This window comes from Mastomys coucha, chromosome X (genome assembly GCF_008632895.1).
Source record: "Mastomys coucha isolate ucsf_1 chromosome X, UCSF_Mcou_1, whole genome shotgun sequence".
NCBI classification, from domain to species: domain Eukaryota; kingdom Metazoa; phylum Chordata; class Mammalia; order Rodentia; family Muridae; genus Mastomys; species Mastomys coucha.
This window is the reverse complement of record NC_045030.1, coordinates 67,896,045-67,902,344: the sequence shown is the minus strand read 5'-3', so window position 1 is coordinate 67,902,344 and position 6,300 is coordinate 67,896,045. Positions and strand designations below refer to the sequence as shown.

At 31.7% G+C, this 6,300-nt stretch overlaps 1 long non-coding RNA gene across 1 annotated transcript; it reads right to left on the bottom strand.

The window, feature by feature from the left end:
- Positions 1 to 806: 806 nt before the first annotated feature.
- Positions 807 to 4,340, bottom strand: LOC116092987. Its single transcript, XR_004119586.1, has 2 exons — positions 4,278 to 4,340; positions 807 to 933 (listed from the first exon to the last, which is right to left on the bottom strand). It is a non-coding gene; the product is annotated as an uncharacterized LOC116092987 (long non-coding RNA).
- Positions 4,341 to 6,300: the final 1,960 nt, after the last annotated feature.

Sequence of the window (6,300 nt, the reverse complement as noted above, 5' to 3'; positions counted from 1 at the left end):
TGGCTATAGATAGATAGATAGATTGATAGATTGATAGATAGATAGATAGATAGATAGATAGGATCTGATGTCCAAGCTAATACAAATTCTTTAAGACATGAGTGTCACTGCCCAGAAAACTATATGTGTGGGAAATAGAGATGAGAGGAAGAAAATCAGGGTTTAACTTTATATTATAAAGCACACCAGGATGAGATAGAAGTTTGATATATTGAGTACAGTTTCTTGAAACAATGTAACCATGATCAATGATAACAGTGGTTATGAATATTAATTATTAGCTATTCAGTATGTCTCATGTCACCCTAAATGAAGCTTCAAGAAACTAAATTTTCATATTACTATAGCTTTGATATTATTTGCTATAAGATCTTTGACAATGCACTATAATACAGATTTAATTTATCTATAATAATAGTATATGGAAAGAGATATGTATAAATTGAAATAGTATGCTAAATAATAAACAGTTTCTTCTTTAAGTATAGCATAAACATAACAATGTTTTTTATATCATGATTAATGAAAGGTATGTGTAATCCCAGTAGACTTCTTTCACAGATCTTTTAAAATATTCTTTCTATTGTCTATAACATCCTTTTTACTATATGTATGTAAAACTTATACAAGCTGTATCCAAAGACAAAGCCATCTTATATTATGATCCCAAAGCACAGTTGCTCAGAGGCTTAAAATAGAAAGTAATTTCTAGTGAGCTCATCCAAGCTTTAGCCTACGCAGTTCCTTTTTTTGCACAAAATGACTTGGCTAACATTCCAACCAAGGACCATAAACCAGCAATGTGCATAGACACTGAGAATAAAGATATATTTAGATAGATTGCATGGATTGAAGAGGCCTAGACCATCTGTCTTTAACACAGTAGAATGTCATTTTTATTCCAGTCAAAGGCCAGGATTTTCCAGCAATGTTCTGTAGTTAAAGATACAAAAAAGGTAATTTAACAATTAGATGTGTATGCCATTCACAGAAAAGCCAAATACATCTGTGTCTTTAATTATTGTACAATATTATGAACTGAAAGATGTAGTTATAATTTCAAAAATAATGTCTTAGAATTTCTTTCATTTATCCTTCTTCACAATATGCTAGTGTTGCTATTCTAAACATACTGATCTGTCAGGAGCTGTTACCATGTCTACCTTTTACCCAGAATATAGAATGTCTTTTTATTTCCTTTTTCTCCATGTTACACAGTAGTTAGGATGTGATCCACAGCAACTTGTGAATTTCTATTGAATGAAATGTATATTATAGAATCCAAGTTGGTACTCTTTGCTTCATGGAAATAATTTAAGAAATAAGGTGGGTTGGCTGGCTACCTTTAACTAGAATTTTATTCTTTAAAGATGTCCTTTCCTCTATAAATAGAGTTCATAAATGAAGTAGGACACCAACAGAATCATTAAATGTTCCACTGCTTTTCATCTGTACTTTGACTCAATTCAGAAACTTGCAGTTTTGCATGTTAAATGGGGAAATATCCACCAATAAATAAGAGTGGGTTTTCTAATGAAACATGACATAAAAGAAGGATCTTTCACTCAAATTAATTACTGAATCCAATTTCACAATTACAACCAAATCAACTAAAAACCATTATAGCTGTTATTTTGAGTTCGTTCATTGTGATGCATCTTTCTTTGAAGTGATGAAAAAATGTGTAAAGTTTATCCATGATATTCATAATCTTTTGCTCCTCTGAAAGAACATACTGAAAAAAAATTCTACTGACTATATGAGGGAAGTTGTAAGATATACAAAGAACCTTAGAGGTTAATGATATAACAAAACCTGTGAAAAGTATAAGATTATTTGCATAAGGTATGAGTACTAATGAATAAAAATACATAGTTTACATAATGAATAGTTAGTGATTTTATCATGAAAAACTATTAAAAATGTTCAACAATTGCCAGATAAGTATATTTAAGTATATATATGATGGTGACATAAAACTTTTTTCTCTAAGGCTGCCAGTGTAGTTTAGTTTGGAGAGTTCTTTCCTACAATGCACAAAGCTCTAGATTCAATCCCCAGCACTACAAGCACTGGGAATTGTAGTGTTGTCCTATAAACCTGGTACATGGGAGATAGATGCAGGAAGATAAAAAGTTCAAGATTATTCTCAGACACATAATTTGTTAACTAAAATATATATCAAATAAACATATTAAGTAATGTTGCCTTAATATTATAATTTTGTAAAAGTGACTTTTATTCTGCAGATACAATTGTCATCTCAGAGGCTTACTGCTGAATAAGCTCACCCTTACTACCTTGCTCTGAACTCTGGTTGGCTTGTTCAACTCAACTGTTCTAGCTCAAACACCTTTCCAACTGCCTGATTCAAACTAGCTTCTCCTGGCTTCCCACTAAATTGCTCTGCTTACCAAAACTGCCTCTGAATTCCATGAACTGAACTACACTGACTGCATGGAACTGCACTGAGCTCTACTCAACCAAACTACTTAGCACTTAAATGAACTTAGCTGAACTGAATGACATTCTCTCCCTGCACTGCTCTTTATAGTTGCCTCTCTTCCTGTCCTTTGGCATGAGAGTTGAGTATATCCTGTTCCTGAATCATTTTGTCAAACTTTTCTCTGATTCATTAGATTGTCTGCCCCTCAATTAGACATCACTTTCAAATATAGCTACTTCTTTCTACTAACTAACCTTACCTACATTGTGATTAAAAGAGGGTACTAATGGTGTGTCCATATTCCAGCCAGAGGTATTAAAGTATATAGCCTATCTGCATTCCAGATAGATCACACAGACCTAAAATGTCTTTGCATATGGACCTTAGCTGGAGCAGCCATGTTTCTGGATCAAAATTTCTCTACAGAATATAAATCAAATAAATACTTATTAAGCAAGTCTAATATTTGTGGTCAAAGTATATCACAAGGAAAACATTTTAGTTTGTATAACAAATGAATAGGAAAAAGACATAGCATGTTATTATGCTCTTTAATCCTTGGTAAAGATTAATTATTTTTTTGGAATTCAAAAATGCCTTCACATTGAACTATTGTGGTGTCTTAAAGAAGTTTTCCATGTTAGAATTGTAATTTTAACTCAGTCCACATACAGTACAGTATACATTCTAAAACATTCAGGAGTAGAAAATAGTGTAGAAATAATAAAAGGAATAATAAAGCTCTCAAACATTTGATAAATTTAGAGGTGAAGGAACAAATAAAATATGTAGAAAATAAACATGGTGTTCTATCACTAGCATTTGACTACTCTACATGACCTCCAGGATTTCAACCTTCTGACTTTAATTACTTTCAAAAGAAACTATTTCTTTCTTCCATAGGCAACCACGTATTTTCAAATATTTTTTCTTTATCTTCTTATGGAACCTAAGAAAACTTCACTATTGTTCTTTATAGCCGAACCATAATTTATGCTTAATTTAGGGTCTGTATGAAGATATAGCTTCATGATTAAAAGTGTATTGTGTTCTTCAAGAGCCATCTATAACTCCTAGTCCAAGCAACCTAAAACTCCCTTCTGGCTTCTGCAAGCACCCTCGTATATATGACATACATTCACACAAACAGGTATGCACATAAGTAAAAATTTTAAAAATTAATTATTTAAATGTATGTGTTTAAGGTACATATGTAATACATCATTAAAAATTTGGAAGTTGTTTTTCATAAATCATCATATTAGAATAAGACAATAGTAGTAAACATGAAGAAATATGAATTATGTGTGTATTTTCATACTGTGCTACAAGGCCTCTTGTGTTCCTTAGGCTTTCTGTAACAGAGAGAAACACAATCTGGGAAGGTTAAAACAGTTTGTTATATCATAGTTATTGAAGCCATAACTTAAAAATGAACATGCCAGGAAATCCATACTATTTACCACTATAGATATTTGTCCTGCTTTGTTTTGGACAACTGAGTTTTGTCACTAACTTTGGGTATTCTTTAGATTTCAGCTGGCTAATATCTATCTCTGCTTTGTTCAACACAAGTTGTTCGCCAAAACTTTCCTTTTGCCTTTACACAGCTTCTCCTTAAATGTATCTCTGTCTTACTGGAATAAGTGCCACTTCTAACTCAGTAAGATCTCTTACCTGCATAATTCCAAATAAGGTCACATTATGGAGTAGAATTCAATATATCTTTCATATGGGAAGGCAAACAGATATAAATCAGCCATAAAACCAATATCCCAAACAAACTAACAAAGAGTGGAGAAAAAGTAAGCTATCACAGCTTTTTTATTACCTGGACTTTTATGACTTCATTTGGTTTTCCTTTCCATTTCTACATACCTGCTTGGAAATGTGAAGTCTTACATAATACAGAAAGTTCTGCCTGAGGATTTAAAAAAAAATAACATTCTTAATTTTCATAGAAGTGACTTTAAATTGAGGTGATTAGAGAACATTTTATCTGTAATCATTATCAGCTTTACATTCCAATTTATTGTCATGTTTTAAGGAGATATATTTTATTACTAAACACTTAAAGTGTAAAAGATGATCATATTTCAGTTTCTGCTTTTTGAACTAATATATGACTCCAACTGACAAAACTATGTTTATTTATATAATATTCATGGACTAATAATGGGCTTATTATATGCATGCTGGTACAAGAAGAAACAAATTCTGGAACAACTCTAAATGAAGAGAAAGTATTTTTATTTAAAGAAGAGTGTGTGTTCATAGACATTGGTAGTAAAGTAGTTTTCTGTGGTATTCTGAAGAAACTTTGACAAAATCAAGTAAAATCATAAAAGGAAAATGAGAAAGAGGTGTTTGACCTTTTAGAGGAGAGAAGATAGAGACTAGATATAACTATCAGAGAATAAGAAGGAAATGGAGTAAGAAATAAATTACAATTGCCTGGTAGGACTAAGGACTTTTTGAAATGAATTTAAACTGATAGCTGTCATTCTAGTTCTCTGAAGGTGTGTTCTCTTGGCCTTTTTGAGAAGAGGAAGCTTTTACCAAGTGTTACAGATTGCTATGGAAAAGTATGAGTAAGAGAGAACAAAATGAGTTACTATGGGTATGACTGGTTTAGAGTAGTATGAAATTGAATAAACTAAGCTGTATCCAGGGAGTAGAAATGGCATCATAGGACTTAAACTGAAAAAGTGAGTCATAGGGTTAATAGTGCTGTGAAGACCAAACACTTTAGAATGGAGGGACTAGAGGAAGTATCCTGAAGACCTGAACTTAGAGTACATCAAAAATGTAGAGAGATTAGATTTCCCTATATTGCTTCCTGTTGCTGTGATAAGCACTACTACCAAAAGCTCTTTAGGGAAGAAAGGTTTGTAGGCATAATTTTATTGTGTACTGTGTAAAGAATAGCCTTCTAATATTCAAATGTTGAGTTCTCTGCCACCATGTCTGCTTGCAATCATAATACGGTATTGTAATCCTTATTCTAAGAATCTCTTGTTTCAATGTTGTGTAAACATTGCTCCCCATTTATTATCTGATTTGTCAATAAAATCTGATCAGCCAATGATGAACTGTGATATGGAAATGTAAGCCAAATAACCCCAAAAGTTGATGTCATGTATCCACACTTGATTGAATTTAATAAAATGTTTAAATTATGACTGCTTATTTGTTTCTTGATATTTCTCTATGAATGTAGTAATCTGTAAAGCTGGTCATTATCCTCTGATAGTCTTACTACATGATGATAGTCTACTGGTGATAGTTTCCACCATTTTATTTGATTTATTGAGATTTATATTTATAAGAATTCAAGATTTATTTCAGGATCTCTTTCTCCACTGAATTTCTCATCTAAGCCTTCAATTGATTTCTTTACTTCATCAGTTTAACTTGTCTTTGAGATTTTTGATCACTTTGAATTCTTTTCTTTGTATTCATAAATTCTGATTCTTTTCATGTATTTATGAAAATTTAAAAGTTTCAGAGATTCATTTGTATGCTTTTTATATTTTTGTGTATAACTGTTATAGATTTCATATCTGTTGGATGAATCTCTCTTTGGATTTTAGTGAACAAACTTCTTTTGAGCTCTAAGCTCCCAACACCACTCATAGAAAGGAATACTGTTAAAGAACAGAAATCTTCAGGGGAAAAAAAAAAGCCTATATGGTATAGATGTCAGAATGCGGATAGATATGGATGTTGGGAATACTTAGAAAGCTATTTTTTTAAATTTCATTTTCATAATTGGTGAGATATCAGTTATTTTATCAATCATTATTTCAGCATACTATTAATTAAAGATTAGCACCACTTGTGATGAGAGTCCT